This window comes from Parasteatoda tepidariorum, chromosome 11 (assembly GCF_982258835.1).
Source record: "Parasteatoda tepidariorum strain Cologne lab strain chromosome 11, Ptep-v5.0, whole genome shotgun sequence".
Lineage (NCBI taxonomy): Eukaryota > Metazoa > Arthropoda > Arachnida > Araneae > Theridiidae > Parasteatoda > Parasteatoda tepidariorum.
This window is the reverse complement of record NC_141765.1, coordinates 49,202,703-49,220,048: the sequence shown is the minus strand read 5'-3', so window position 1 is coordinate 49,220,048 and position 17,346 is coordinate 49,202,703. Positions and strand designations below refer to the sequence as shown.

The 17,346-nt window shown below is 28.2% G+C and overlaps 1 protein-coding gene across 2 annotated transcripts in view; it reads right to left on the bottom strand.

Annotated features, from left to right (window-relative positions):
• The window catches only part of LOC107451042 (carbonic anhydrase-related protein 10-like), a 295,406-nt gene that overhangs the window by 125,148 nt on the left and 152,912 nt on the right, over positions 1 to 17,346 (bottom strand). The window lies entirely within an intron of this gene.

Genomic DNA, 17,346 nt, shown 5'->3' with positions numbered 1-17,346 from the left:
AGGCGAATTTTATAAAAACAAAAATAGGCAATGAAAAAAGGAGAAACTTTTAATATACGATTACAACTTCAATAGAAAATTTAAAAAATAACGATAATTATGCAAATAAGTTACAACGACGATGGCGTTCTGAAGTCTCAGGCTAGATATTTTAATTTTAAAACAAAAATTAAAATTAAAATTACTTGGTTTTTCAACAGCATTTTTGTACTTATGGAACATATTTTGCATGTTTTTTTAACAAAAAACAAACTTATGAACCTTTTTAAAGTGAGATATTTAAACAACAAAAAGCTGAGAGAAGTAATAAAAAATATATACAGGGGAAGGGGATATATGCGCAGCAGCATTCCCTTCCATTGGTCGTTGCACGTCGCAACGAGTGAGTCAAGAATTTGACTTAAGACTTGAAAGTCTGAAGCACCACCTAAAGTTCACACATTAAACATTAGTGAAAAAAAATCGTGCGATGTTCCCTAATTGGGCAAAATAAAGTTAGTTGATATATTAATATCTTATTTGTTATAAGCCTTCCAAAATCCGGCGGACACTGCATATATACTGGCCGGGGGCATTGCCGCTGCACATCGAATTGACTAACAGAATTAAGGTATCTGACCAGTGGAAAAACATGATTTTGGGCTAAATTTGTGAAATTGAGTGTCTTATAAATTTAGAATCCCTGTACTTTTATCTGTACTTTAATTATGTACAAAGTTTAAGAAGTTTTTGTGCAGGATGATAACAATGGATAGAATAATAATTTTAAGTCTTAAATTGTGTTTATCTCAAGATTTTTTCACACTTTAAACCACCTTAAACATACAATATCTCGTGTTGTTTTTTAAATGAATGTCTACAATTTTTCATGACTATTTTAGATTATAGCATACATGTTTTGAATTACAAATTAAGAAAAAAAATATTATTTCATTTTCTATGCATGCTTTCTCCCAAGGGCAAGTGTGGAAACTTATACATTTTTGCTTTCTCTACTATAGTGATCCCCAACTCAGTAGTATATGTACTTGCTTTTTATATAGTAGCTCAAAACATAGTTGATAGCCACCTAAATAAAATACTTAAAGTATTTTTTGCTTTAGGAGTTCGAAATTTGTTTTTCAGTGTTTAGCAAAACAATTTCTTATTTTTTCCTGAAAATGGCCATCACTAGCTTTACAAGATTTTACACATAATAAAACAAATAAACTGGTTTGTTAAAATGTTACATTAATATTTATAACAATGTTGTTGAAACTAGTAGCTTCGTAAAAAAATTATTTTTGGAAAATTTTTATTAAAATGACTTGATTTTGCTAAGAAAAATATTACATTCTAGATACAAGAACATTTAAAAGAATTTTCTTTTTATTACAGATTTAAGCAAGCTCTGCAGTCCACCAATAAACAAATAATACAAAGCTAAAGGTTCTTTTTTTATAATATTCAGAATGCATTTCGGATCAAAAAAGAAATCTCCTTGTGTTTGGAGGAATTTTTCCTTCTCGCTCAAAAAAAGGGAACGAAATTAGCAGGAAAACTGGGAGAAATTAATATATCCTAGGAGAGTCCCAGCTGTTGAGTGATAAGTGTGCTGAAGGCGATTAATAAAATGCTCCTAGAAAGAGTTCGAATGATCGATAAGGCGTTGCTTTATATACAGTGAGCTTGCTATTAGTCAAGCAAGAACAACATAGGAATTGCATGAAAGTCTACATCTGAAGTACATTGCAAAGGAATGAAGGTTTTCTTTACTTTTATTCGAGAAATAATTGTTCTTTCTTGAATTTCCGATTACACTTCACTTTATTTCATCCAATATAAACTACCGAATCGAAAAATAGATTGAACACGAGATTCCGTGTAGTTACAAAAGTTTAACTATTTATTTTAAGATGCGAATCAGCATTCGGGGATAAAAATTATCGAAAATAAATACTAAACGTCCTGAACGTTTCATAGAAAGAAAGGATTAGATCTATGAAGCCATGCACACCAATGTTTCCAATGGTGACATCTTCACATCAAACTATTACTCAGTAATGTTCTAATTTAAGTACTTCATAAATTTCTACTATTTATACTACATAAAAACTCATTACCTAGTATCACATGGTTTCTTACGTGGAAATCGTATTTTTTCCAACAAAAATACTGTTCTCTACAATATAAAAATGTGAAAAACCTAATTCATAATTTTAATATTATTACAAATACTTTAAAATGGATTTTTTAAAGCTCTAAAAGTAAATTTAACAATCGATTATATTTATGTAAGATTAATTAAAATACTTAGTTTAGTAAAAAATTTATGCGGTGAGTCATCAATAAGTGTGTAGAAGAATTGATTGTTTATTTTTCTCTCATCATCTCTTATTTAAAAATATACACATATGCTCATAATTTATTAAACTTTGTATTTTTTAAAGCTTTATTACCACTAAAAAGTGATAAAAAAATATTGATTGAAAAAAAAACAACTGGAAGCTAAACTAGTTTATGCAACTAAAATACACAGATAGTCAATATTCTGCAGTACTGAACTATTGCTACTATATATCCTTTATATGAAAAGTACAAACGTCGTTTAAAAAATCATTAAAATCGAAATACACTAAGATTTTTAACCTTTTTTTTTCATATGGTCACGGCGATTTAGCTGTAATTCTAATAATATAGGACTTATTATTTTAGTTGAGAAGTTTCTGCGTAATATGTCATTTCATATAGGAATGTCATATGTCATATAGGAATTAAGGTATGAGGAAAATATTCTATAATATAATTAGACTTATGAATGAATTTGTGAGGGAATTTCTCTTATATCAAACATTTACTTAGACAGTTCTGGATGTATCAACCGTCCTTTTCCTAAATTTGTAAATAAATGCACAGAATTATTTAAATTTTCTTGGATTCAAAATACAATTGGTATTTTTTTAAATTTTAAAAAAAATCATATTTTTTTATTCACCCTAACAATTTGTACTGTTCTATATTATACATATATTTTTTTCATTTGGTGCAATTTTCATTCAAAATACGGGGATCATCAAAGTTAAGCTTGCACAAATCTTGAAATGCTTTAAATTCTGCCTTTCAATTTAGGTTTTGTTTCTACGGTACTTAGTATTGTTTAACATATCGAAGTGAAAAATCATCCCGTTAATCTTTTTTTTTTCTTTCAATTTAGTAAACTTTGTGATTAAACTTCGTGATTAAATCTCTAATTTTAAAGAAAAAGATGTGTCCTCCACATGTCTCTAATTACTATCTTAATTACTAATCATCTTTGGAATTTACTGTTAAGAAAGAGTTTGGAAAACATCCTTAAACAACCTATTTAGCTAAGCATAAAACTTCTTTGTTTCTTCTATAACGCTACGCAAGTAAAATTAATATTGATAATTTTTCCAGATTGATTGGTTTTATTGGATTATTGATCAATACAAAGTTTTTCATTTGTTGTATTATAGGATTATTTGTTGTTATAATTTTATTAAACTACAACTATTTACTGGATAATTATGACACATTTGATTAAAATAAATATTTTATCTATAAAATAAATACAATTTATTTGAATTTTTTTAGTATCTTTAATTTTCTTTAGTATTTCACTTGAAACATTTTCTGTTACCAATTTTAAAAAACCTTAATAAAAAATAAAATTTTAAAATATTGCACTTTTTGAAATTTTTACTAAACTTTTATATTTTAATTATTTTATTTAATAAGTTCAAGTAATAACTTTAACTTATAATTGTGACTAAATTCCAAAAATATATATTTATACGTAGTATAATTTTTTTTTGCTCAACAACTTAACTAAGAACTACAACTCAGCAACTAAACTAAGAAAAATAATGTTTGTACACTCTTTTGCTTTGCACACTGTAAAAAATAGATACCTGAATTCCTTCCGTTTTTGATGAAACCATACCCTAATATATGATCTTCGTCAAAGTGTCGAAATAAGTATCGTTACTTTTTTAAGAAACGAATTTGGTCTAAAGTATATATAAAAGTACATATTTCGTCATTCTAGATGACAATCTTCCCCACCTAGCACCATGAAGTTTGGAGTTGAGGAAACATTTTTGTCACGAACTAGACAGTTTGTCTTTCGTCACAAATTTCGTCCCGTGATTTCTTGACGAAATGATGATCAAAAGTAAATACTACTCAATGATGGATGAATAGTCAAGAGCGAGAATTTTATTTCTGGGAGTGCAGTTGAATTATTAAGAGATAGATAACGCACTATGAAATTTACTTACAATAAATTCCAATTCTATATTAAGGCCAAAGTTATGCATCATCGTTTCATCAAACGTTTCGTATCATCGACAACGAAGTCACAAATTTAAAGTCACAAGTAAGTTTTTTATGTATAAATATTAAGATCCTTTCAAAACAAAAATTCAAAATTAAAAAATTCATCGATTCAAAGCAAGTCAAATCAAAAAAACCAATCAGCAGAAACATAATGTTTACAGCTGTAAGAAAAAGGTTACCCATTGCGGATTTCTTCAATTCTTTATCTAGATTATGACTACAAAAAAGAAACACTATTTTTTTTCACACTTTACGTTTTTAAATTAATACTAAACTTCATTATTTCAATAACTTTGTTTAATAACTTTAAAAAATAACTTTAAATTATTACTCTAATTAAATTTCACAAATATATATTTATATTTAGTTTAGTTTTTGTTCTTAGCTATTTAAACTAAAAAAAAATTACATTCTTTTGTATTGCAATTGAGCTATTAAAAATATATAATGTAGTATGAAATTTAACTACAATAAATTCCATTTCTATTTCAAGGCCAAAGTTAAGCATCATCAGCATTTCTCCAAAAGTTAAAATTTTTTTATTAAACAGCAATGAAGACACATATTTGGAAAGTAATTTTCTTATGCGTATAAGATACTAAGATCTTTCCAAAATAAAATTTCAAAGAAAAATCATAAATTTAAAAATATCATCGAATCAAAAGATGTCAAATCAAAAAACCCAATCGGCAGAAATATAATATTTACAGCAATAAGAGAAATATAAATGCAAGCCCCTATGGATTTCTTTAACAGTCTTTATCTAGATTATGACTACAAAAAAGAAGCACTCGTTTTTTTCACGCTTTACATATTTAAATTAATTCAAAACTTTATTAATTCAATAACTTTATTTCAATAACTTTATTTAATAACTTTAAATAATAACTTTAAATTATTACTCTGATTAAATTTCATAAATATATACTTGTATTCAGTTTAGTTTTTGTGCTTAGCAATTCAAACTAGGAAAAAAAATTACATTCTTTTGTATTGAATTTGAGCTATTAAAAATATATAATGTAGTATGAAACTTAAGTACAATAAATTCCACTGCTATATTAAGGCCAAAGTTATGCATTATTAGCATTTCTCCAAAAGTTAAAAACTATTTATGGAACAGCAATGAAGACACATATTTGGAAAGTAAGTTTTTTATACGTTTAAGATATTAAGATCTTTCCAAAATAAAATTTCAAAGAAAAAACATAAATTTAAAAATATCATCTAATCAAAAGACATCAAATCAAAAAACCCAATCGGCAGAAACATAATATTTACAGCTGTAAGAGAAAGATAAATGCAAGCCCCTGCGGATTTCTTTAACAGTCTTTATCTAGATTATGACTACAAAAAAGAAACACTCGTTTTTCCTCATTCTTCACGTTTCTAAGTGGTCTACCCTAATCACTCCCGTAATTGTACTCATGGGAACAAAGCGAATGTTTTTTCGCACTAGAAACATGTCTGTCTTTGATACCTACACTGTACAAGAGAAGTTAGGGAAGAAATATATTTTTATATGACAACTTGATTCGATATAAACAACACAATACAATTTATATTTATTCATTGGGGAATGCTGATACAAGGAATGTGAATACATATTTCTTTACATCGACATTTATACACCAAATATTTATCTTTCGTGGATGATTTTTTATTTTATTTAAGTAAACCATGATGACGCATTACTTGTTTTATTACATGAATACACGCACCATGCCTAAGAGATCTAGACATACTTTTTTTAGCATAATAAGATTAGAATTGCTTTTTAAGTTAAGGGAACTTGGATACTGTTTTTCGGAAACAATTTTGGTACTTGCGGTATTTTTAAAAACAGTATTATACAAGTTATATAATATTATTTAGGTATAGTAAAAGTTTGGAAAATTTTTACGATTAAATACAATTGTATAAATACTTTTACTGAAAATAAATATATAAAATGTTGAAATGCACTCAATTCAAACGCGCATACTAAGTAATGCAATAATATATAATATTCTATTTTATATATTACTATCACAATTATTATTACTATTACAATTATATATTACTATTATTTATAATTACATTATAAAATTCTATTTTATATATTGTGCTGTCGTACAGCCGATCGAATTTCAAGTTTTCGTATATCAATGTTCTAACTCCGTAGCCTTGTAATTTTAAACCAAATCCAAAACGTATGGGTACTCCTGGATCAGGCATACGAACAAACTAGTCTTCGTAGAGGAATTTTTGATAGAACTAGAACACAATTTAACAAGAAACTATCGATTATCTTAACTCATCTGCCTTATTTTTTAAAATTGTACTTATTTAGTTGAAATTCTTTATTTCTGTTTTGATCTTTTATGTTAATTCCCCGCGTAAAGCGTGAAACTAATTGATATATCTGGAAAAAAAGAATTTTGTAAACAATTACAGTTTAATATCTTTAATACGACTCCTCCCCCCCCCCTAATTAGTGCGACCCTTCCAATATAACGATTGTTCGTTATAACGATTGTTCGTGCTATTCCATAGACGCAATGTTATTATAACCTCAATTTGAACGTTCAAACTAAACAGTTCATTCAAAATAGAGACCAAAATAATGTTTAATCTTCTTTAATTACCATACAATTGCTCCAAAAAACAGTCACAAATACATTTTTAAGCTTTCAAAGCACATTTATCCATTGAAAACAAGTTAATGAATAGTCGATTTTACTTACATTAATTTAATTAAATTCCTAATTGATTTCGTAACAGTTGTAATTTATAAATGAATCATCTTGTTTATTTTTGTGAGTAACTGCACTTAACTTTTTTTTAATATCTGAACGCCATTCTCAGCAGCTTTAAATAAAAATAATTATATAGAATTTAGTGTGAAAGTAAATTATGTAAATGTATTTCTAACATAAAATCTCTTTACAGAATGCTTATCTATTTTTCATTGTATCGTAAATAATATTTGAGTTAAATATGAACATAAAGTATGAACTCTTAAAGACACTTTTTGTGCATTTCTAAATTTTTTATAAATTACAAATGTTTCGAACTTTTTGTGAAATGATCATTTCCCAAAAAATAAATGATTCCGTGGAGATAAAAAAAAATGAACCAGACACACTTTCCCACTGATCGAATTCCAGGTACAATCTACGAAACCTTAACTTACTGCACAAATCACTGAAGTTACTAATATGTACACAAGTCTCCCCCGTGGGTTATTCTCAGCGCAGTTTTATACTTGGGCCATTTAGTGGATGACAAGCACATTTACTTGGAAAACATTACGACAATCCACGCTACATTAAACGATGACGTGCCGTGGTTTTCAGAAAGTGCAATGGGGGCCTTTGGAGGCCAGAAGGATTACATGAACTCATAAAGTAATCAGTGTTATTTTAAATTGAAGTCATGAAGTTTATCTTAGACTTGAGATTTCAGGTGATGAAGAGGCGGAAAATTTTGGAAACAAGCTGTGTGATTCATATTCAGTGCCTCTTCTAAAGTATGTTGAATATTTGTGAAGCATAATAATATTACGCGTAAGAGGTAGAGAGATGGTATAGATAAAGAATTAGTTTTTTAAGGTATTATTTATGTGTGATAAGGGAAATAGAAACTCCCTGAATTGTATTCGATTGTCGAATGAAAAATTCGTGATTTATAAGGAATGTTTTAAATTTTCATCTATGATGGTTTAGATAAGGTATTATTTTTTAAGATATTATTTATGCGTGATAAGTGAAAATAGAAACTCCCTGTATAGTTTTCGATTGTCGAATGAAAAATTCGTGATTTATAAGGAATGTTTTAAATGTTCATCTATGATGGTTTAGATAAGGTATTATTTTTTAAGATATTATTTATGCGAGAAAAGTGAAAATTGAAACTCCCTGAATTGCATCGAATTGCCGAATGAAAAATTAGAGATTTATAGGGAATGTTTTAAATATTCATCTATGATGCTTTAGATAAGGTACTATTTTTTAAGATATTATTTATGCGCGATAAGTGAAAATCGAAACTCCCTGAATTGTATTCAATTATCGAATGAGAAATTCGTGATTTGTAAGGAATGTTTAAAATATCCATCTATGATGGTTTAGATAACGAAATATTATTTTTAAAATATTATTTATGTGTGATAAGTGAAAATCGAAACTCCTGAATATTATTTGATTGTAGAAGGAAAAAAGTGATGATGAATGATTGTTGAATGAAGTTATAAGGGACATTTAAAATATTCAACTGTGGTGGCATGGACAAAAAAATATTTTTTTTTAAATATTATTTATGCGTTATAAGAAAAAACCGAAACTCTCTAACTTTTATTCGATAGTAGAAGGAAAAATTCGTGATTTGCAAGGAATATTTAAAATATTAAACTATGATGGTATAGCTAAAAAATTAGTTAAATATTATTCATGTGAGATCGAAACTCCCAGAAATGTATTTGACTTTTCTTATAAAGTTAAAGGCAGGACAAAAATGTCTAAATATTTTTCCAATATAAATGAAAAACTTTGACATTTTTTTTCTTATTATATCACTGATCCATTTCTAATAAATTATCTAAGTAATAACTTATTTTTAATATGTTTATTATTTTTAAAAAAAATATTTTTAAATAAATATTTTAAAACAATAATAATCCTTACCATTGCATGAAATAAATTTAAATTAATTGTCATTTTACAAACTTTAGTTTAAGTTGAATTTTAGTGGATTTCGTTAAATTATCCCAGCATTTCATAGTTTTCATCCTCAGGCATTAATTTCAGATCTTCAAGATTAAGAGAAATTTGTTTAAACTACCACTGAAATAAATTAACGAAGAGTGGAAGAAAATTCCGAAATTCTTACGCGATCGTCCGTTTCTCCGGGGTACCTTTGTCAACTTAAACTCTCGATCTTAGAGAGTTGATAAAGTTAATCGTTCCTTACGCTGGAGGGTCTCGAAGAATATTTATTTTGTTGTAGAGACCCCCTTCACGGTTCCCCTAATATCCCCTTCACCCTTCAAGGCAGCTTGAAACTATCTGCACGAAGATTTAACAAAGTTGTGTTCAAAAGAATTTCAAAACTGCCAGTCAGGAACGCATTAGAATAATGTTTAACAGTCTCCTCTACACAGTTGCTGAAAACGTGATATCGGTAAGACACAGTAAGGAAAGAGACGTCTTGGACCAACCTATAAATCAAGAAACCCAATACACGTAGTATAACCTCTTAAGTTTGTATATCGAACTAAAAATGGCGTAGTAAACAAACTGTTTCGTGGTGTTATTAATTTAAAACACTAAGAAACTCAATAGTTTCTTGATTAGAAGGACAAACTTCATTCTTTCCCTTAGAAATTTGAAAGTTTTATTGCGTCAAAATACTTCTGAAATAATTAACATTTCGTGAGTTCTGTTAACAATAAGAATTTGGGTTAGCGTTAGTAATACTGGGATCAATAATGTAGAGAAAAGAGGTTTTAAAGATTCTGATCCTGACAAATTATCGTAAGAATTGAGCTTTCGCTTTCTTCAATCGTGAAGTTGTTAATGACTTCATTTAAATTGCATGAGTTTAATGATACAAAGTTTTATCTCTAGTTGCATGAATTACAGGGTAATTTTCATTTCTTACAAACGAAAATAATAAAAAATAAAAAAATTCATCGAAAGGGTAGGTTGTTTTGTTACTTTTCGAAAACTTCTCATTAAAGAATGAGGAGGTCTTAGTTTAATTTTTAAACTTTATGCAACGGATGTAACATTATAGTGCATGTGTCTGCAAAATGTTAATTCATGACCATTCTTTATAATAACTGTCTTAAAGTTTTGTGTTACTGATTTTTAAGAAAGTTTTTTGGGAGGAATTTTTCAATAGCTTGTCCGTGTTAAAATCATCAAATTTTGATTCCATTTTTCGGATAAAATATTCAATCAATTTTTTGCTTAAATCTTGTATTGACATAACACATTGACATAATGATTTTTTTGAATAAAAAAATCTACATTTTAAATTAAAATTAAAAACGCAATAATTTTTTAAAAAAATGAATTTAAACGTTAAAAAAATAAAGAATAAATTTTTAAAGGAGTTGCTTTTTTGAAGAAAAAAATTATTTAGTAGTTTTTTATTCAGAAAAAAATTCATGAAGTTAACCATTCATATTCATAATGTTGAGCATAAAATCCTTCATACGTCGATCCTTATTTAAAAATTAGCAACATCTATTTTAAAGGAGTTATTTTTTGTAGAATGATTTAGTAGTTCCTCCGGAAAAACTGAGTAAAATTAGCATTACATATTCATAATACAGGACATCAGATCCTCATCTAAAACTTAACTGCCAAAGTTTTTAAGGAATTATTTTTGGTAGAATGCATTAGAAGCTTTTTTTTCAGAAAAACTGCGCAAAATTAGTCATACGTATTTATAATACCAAACTAAAAAATTTTCTAACACTTCTTGCAGGGATTGTGGCTGCTTTGAAAATTTTAGACAAACCTTGATATTTTTATTCAGGCTTACAGCATACGGATGATATACAAAAATTATGTTACAAGAGACGAAATTAGCTGTATTCTGCTAAAATCAGCAAAACCTCTGGCGAATGAATTAAAAAATGGTTTAAACTACTCCTGAGAAGATATAAAAAAATCCTGATAAAAGGTATAAAAACATTACTGGAGCATCTTGTGCTCCTATGACCCTGCTCTTTTTCTTTCTTATAAGAAGACATACCATTCTAAAAGGTTATGCTTATTGCTACGAAAGTTATTAGATATGGAATCTTTTTTGTAAACGATTCTGACCTTTGTTTAGAAGTATATTAATTTTTCATTAAAAAACTGAATCTTTAAGCAATATGACGGATTTGGGTAGAACTGAAGATTATGGTCTATAAAATACAAAATAACTGTTTTCATTTTTGAGTGCTCATACTAAATGAGTCGATTTCAAACTGAAATCAGGAAACCCATAAAATTCCATTACGTTAAGTAATAAAGAATTTAAAGGAAACATAACTAATGATTTAATAGTTGCTTAAATTTTTGGAAACAAATACTTTTATGACCTTTTCTAATGGAAACAACAAATGCTTTTATGATTGATTTTAATAAATGCTTTTAATGATTACTCATGTTTGGCTGATAATGCTGGACCAATTCATCAATCAAACTGACAACTTAAAATATTTAGCCTTTAGTAAAAATGCCGTCTCTTTTACAAGTATAATCAGCAATCCATGTTCGATTGCGTATTGTTTCAAAAGTGGTCGTAATTTTTAATTTATCACTATAAATATTGAGAGTTCAGTGTACTTTTATCAATACAATTTTATTCTGATGCTCTTATTACCTGCAATAATATGCTGGTATTTTTAAATTTTTTACAATAAGTGTAATAGTCATTAAAAAAATCTGTTAGATTATCGAAATATAATTTTTCAAAAATATCAAATCCAAAAAAGTAGATTTAATTTTTTTTCATTAGTATTCAAAAATTCCTCAGTAATCGATTTTGTAAATTAAAGAAATTTAAATTATTAATAACTGTTTCTCTTATATCTAGACAACTCAAATAATTGCAAATTTGACGAATTATTTTTTGAAACTGAGCCGTGTTTGGGAGATTTCACCTTTAACCCAGAAAAAGACACGGGTGTTTCTTGCTATATTCCATAACCATAAATTATAAAATGATAAACATAATATTTATCAATTATTTTGACCTAAATTGATACAAAATAAGAAGAATAGTAAGAAAAATATCTTTCATAGAGATTCTGCTTCAAAGAGCTGTACATCTTATCAAAATGTACACTTGTCCAAATTTATTTTAGAAATACTATCAGTTTTTAATCTAGAATTCAGTCACTACAAATTAAAATTATCAAAATGAAGTATATTAAAATCAACGTAAGTAAACAGCTTTAATTTTCGTTCATGCAGCAGTTTTAAGTTTTGAGGCGGAATTAAGTTCTGCTACCCGACTTAGATTCATAAATGCTTCAAAATACTGATAAAAGGAATATTTTCTTACATTTATCAAAATTGCTTTGCTTCCAACTGATCTTTACTTTTCGTAATTATTTAATAAAAAATTAAATTTTATTGAATAAAAAGGTTTTAGTACAAGACTTAACATCTGAAGATTAAGATGGAAAACCATAAAAGCTAGTTCTGAAAAGAGGAAAAAACGAATTTAATGGTTAGGAATTACTTAGGAGCAAGCGGATAAAAATATGCCCCAAACATTTGAAATCTGCACTTATAATTTTTGATGTTGAGAAAACATAAAATTTTAAAATTGGGTAACACAAGAACCGTTTTTTCCCTGAAATTCGTATCCTATAAATACTTCCTCAGCAGAACTCCAGTCGACTTCTTCACTATATTTTTCTTGTCTACGTGAAGACAGGAAATGTTTTTTTCCCAGCATAGCTTATCTTCATAGTGTAATGACTCTCGAGGAGAACCGATTTTCTTTGTCAAAGCTTAGTAATCGACAAAATGCAACAAATGGTGATCCAATTGCCCCTTTTGTGAGAAACAAACATAAACCATTCTTCACCTTTGGTCTTTATCTGTACTGTATTTTACCACAGGTGTTTTATTTTTTCTTCTTCTTTGATTTGATCTTTATATTTATAACTAACATTTATATTGTAAAATAACAAGCTTAATTTTAGAAATTATAAAAATTCTCGGAAATCGCTGGAACATTGAATTTAAGTAATTTATTTAATTAAATTAACAATCAAAGTAATCGACAAAATGCAGCAAATGGTGATCCAATTGCCCTTTTTGTGAAAAACGGACATAAACCATTCTTCACCTTTGGTCTTTATCTGTACTGTATTTTACCACAGGTGTTTTATTCTTTCTTCTTCTTTGATTTGATCTTTATATTTATGACTAACATTTGTATTGTAAAATAACAAGCTTAATTTTAGAAATTATAAAAATTCTCGGAAATAGCTGGAACATTGAATTTAAGTAATTTATTTAATTAAATAACAATCAAAGTAATCGACAAAATGCAACAAATGGTGATCCAATTGCCCTTTTAGTGAAAAACGGACATAAATCATTCTTCACCTTTGGTCCTCATCTGTACAGTATTTTACCACAGGCGTTTTATTTTTTCTTCTTCTTTGATTTGATCTTTATATTTATAACTAACATTTTTATTGTAGAATAACAAGCTTAATTTCAGAAATTATGAAAATTCTCGGAAATAGTTGGAACTTTTAATTTATGTAATTTATTTAATTAAATTAACAATCAAAGTAATCCTCAAAATGCAACACATGGTGATCCAATTGCTCTTTTTGTGAAAAACGGACATAAACCATTCTTCACCTTTGGTCTTTATCTGTACTGTATTTTACCACACACATTTCATTTTTTTTCTTTCATTTGATCTTTATATTTATAGTTAACTTTCATATTGTGAAATAATAAACTTAATTTTAGAAACTATAAACATTCTGGGAAATAGTTGGAACATTTAATTTAAGACATTTATTTAATTAAATTAACAATTAATTTAATTCAATTTCTATCTACTTTATCCAATTTATGCGATCAAATGTGGTTAATCAGTTCTCAAGTTTTGACTTATTATCATGCATCATTGACTATTTATAGTTTGTTATTTTAACTGCATTTTGAATAACTCTTATGCATTTGAAATTAATAATTCTCCGTATATTTAATTTATTTGAATAATTTTGAACATTTATTTCTTAATATTTTAAACTGTCATTTATGCTTGATTACCAATAAAGATGTTAATTATAAATAAATGTCACCCAACATTGTGTTCGCAACAACAACTTCTACATTAATATTACTATTATTTTTCTAATGATATATTTGTTCTGAGAAAAATAGAAAAAGGGTTCAGAATTTTAATCCTAACTGACATCTAATCTAGACAAACTTCCCAAACATTAAAAAAAAAAACAAAATACGCAAATTATTACTTTGTTGTTTATCCGAAATTTTTCAAACTATTGTGATTTAAAAGTTTAATTTCTAAGCAGATTTTAATTATCGATCTCAAAATTTGCATTAGGAATTCAACTAGTTTCATGAAGGGAAGGGATTGATTCCGGGAGCTTTAAAAATCATTAAATGAAAACTATTTATTTTTCTCTAACTTAAATCTCGTAATTTTTAATAAAGTATACAAGTAATATTTTCCATCACAGAATTTCGCTAAACTGTGTAGAACTTAAAACCTAAAATTAATTTAATGCAGGAAGAAAATGTTTATTCAAGAATTAAAAAAAAAAAATAAAGGGAGAAACAAGTCTAGTACGTGGTTGTTTTAAGTAATTTTTAAGAAAGAAATATGGAGAAAAAAACTGCTGAAAAGAAGATGTTACAAACTAATGATGAAATTTAATTTTATTGTATTGTGTTACATGTGAAACTAACATAAGAAAATGTTGCTATTTAACTTCAGAAAGAAACAATCTAGCAATGTTAAGGAAGTCTCTTTTACTGTCAAATTACCTCTTCTAAGTATAGATTTGCATCTTTGATCGGGATTAAGTATTCTATTAATGGTTCAAATTTAACACCACTAAACATTCTTATTGCTATGTTATCCTTTTACCTCTTTATCACTACACGGGTAGTCATAGCCCTTATCTGTTGACAATATATATCTTGCATTAAACTCTGCAAATAGGAGATTTTCAAATTTTTATCATTTAACAACAACATTGTTCATTCTTATTCGTATGTTTTGCATTCCATTCTTTCTGTAACCGTTTTATTCCTACACAGAGGTAAAAGCCTTTATTTGTTGATAATATTGTAATGGTTTCGAGAACAAGGATAGGCGTTCTCTCACTATATATTGACTACAACACTATCCTTTCTTCTGTTTTGCTTTCCATTCTTCCCATAGCATCTATATTCTTAAACACATGAACCAAAATTTTATTTGATAATAAGATGTATAGCAATGTACTCCACAATTGGGAGTTGGAGTTCCCTTAGCATTAAGCTCTTAACAGCAATGGTACTCATCCTTATTCATGTTCTTTGCTTTTCATTCCTTTAATGACATCTTCATTCTCACCCAGGAGGTTCTGGTTTCATTTTATTAGAATTTATAGTATATATAGTAATAAACAATAGCGAGTAGGCGTTTCTTTAATGTTTATCTCTTAATAACCATCTACTCATAAATAATCATGTGCTTTGCTATATATTCATGTGCATTCAATGGCTTCTTATTCATTCTCAGGTGGCTCTAGTTTTATTTAATTATATTATATGTATGTATAGTGATAAACAAAGGAGAGTAGGTGATCCTTTAATGTTTATCTATTATAGCAACTCTATCCATTCCATGTTCTCCGTATTCTTACGCAGGTGTTCCTAGTCATGATCTGATAATCATACGCATTTTGCATGATTCTATGCATATGTATTTTGCTATGGGGATCGAAATTTTTCTTATTTAACTAACTTTAACATTAAAAACTTATTCTTTGTAAGTTAGCAGTTTACCTTTATCATATTTAACTGACATTAAACACCCTGCCCAAATCTGAATTTTGGACTATAAACGTTTTACTCAACAGAAATTTTGAGCCTTTGAAACTTTGAAACCTTTGAAATTTTGAGCAACATCCAGAAGACAAGTGAACTCCTGGATCAAGCTTTGGGACTTCGTTGGGGACTTTTTGATAGGACTAATCAGCATTTTATTTACACGGAGAAAAAAATGCCTTGGAAACCTCCCACAATAAGTCCGACGGCATAAGGGGTTCTGACCTATGATCCGTCTACAACTGAGAATATTTTACGTCAGCACCGATGCGAGCCGGGAGCGGTATTCGTATCAAACAACCACCGCTGGAATTCAAACCTGCCACTACGGTGGTAGCCTCAGTCACTGCTGTCGCCTGTATTTCTTTGGTATTTTTTTTTTACAACCTTCAGATATCGTTCACTATCCTATTCTAAAAAAAGAGCAATATGCAGTTGCCTTTACTATTTTTCGATTTAACCATAGTTTTCATTATTATTATAATCATTATAATGAGAAAATATGATAATTAGGTCAAACGTTATAGAGGAATATTGTTGTTGTAGTTCATTTACGTCGCACTAGAGCTGTCCAATCGGCTATTTGTGACGGTCGGGAAAACATCCCTGAGGATGATCCGAAGACATGCCATCACAATTTCGATCCTCTGCAGAGGGAATGGCACCCCGCTACGGTAGCCCGACGACCTGCACGTGAAGTCGAGCACTTTACGGTAGAGCAGTTTAACTAGGACCCATACCCCACACCCTCGGTCCCTACGCAGACTGATCCATTTAGTCACCCTCCTAAAACTGACCGCAGCCAGTGATGCTTGACTTCGGTGAGCTGCTGGGAACCGTGTCTTAACGATTAGTCCACTGCGGGACATGTTATAGAGGAAGATTCGCTCATTTTATATTGTTTCATGCAATTTACTTTATATAAATATAAAAATTCAAGATTATGGCAGCGAATACATTTAAAAAAAAGCATAAATCAGTTACTAGTTAAATTACTTTCATAAACTCGGAAGAGATTTGAAATTGTTTGAAACAAATCAATTATATCTTTATCACAAAAACCATCTTTTCGTAAACCTAATTCTATAAAGTTCTTTCTCTTAACAAAAAACTTTCTTTGCAGAAGCCTACCCATATTTGAGGGAAATTTCTTTCAATAGTTTGAAAAATATCCTAATGCAAATATTTGTTTCCATAAATATCTGATCATCTTTCACATGTTATTCCGCACATTCTCTACTTCAAAAAAGCATACACTCCTCGAATAAGAATAGAATCTATAGAATCTTATCAAATTTGTATATGAAAGAAATGCATTTACTTGCTTCCTGGATAATATCATGAAACTTCTGGGAAAATAAGAAATTCTGTTAAAGGTTTAGAACATTTCTATAAAAAAATACTTGTTTTGCATATTTCAAAAACATTT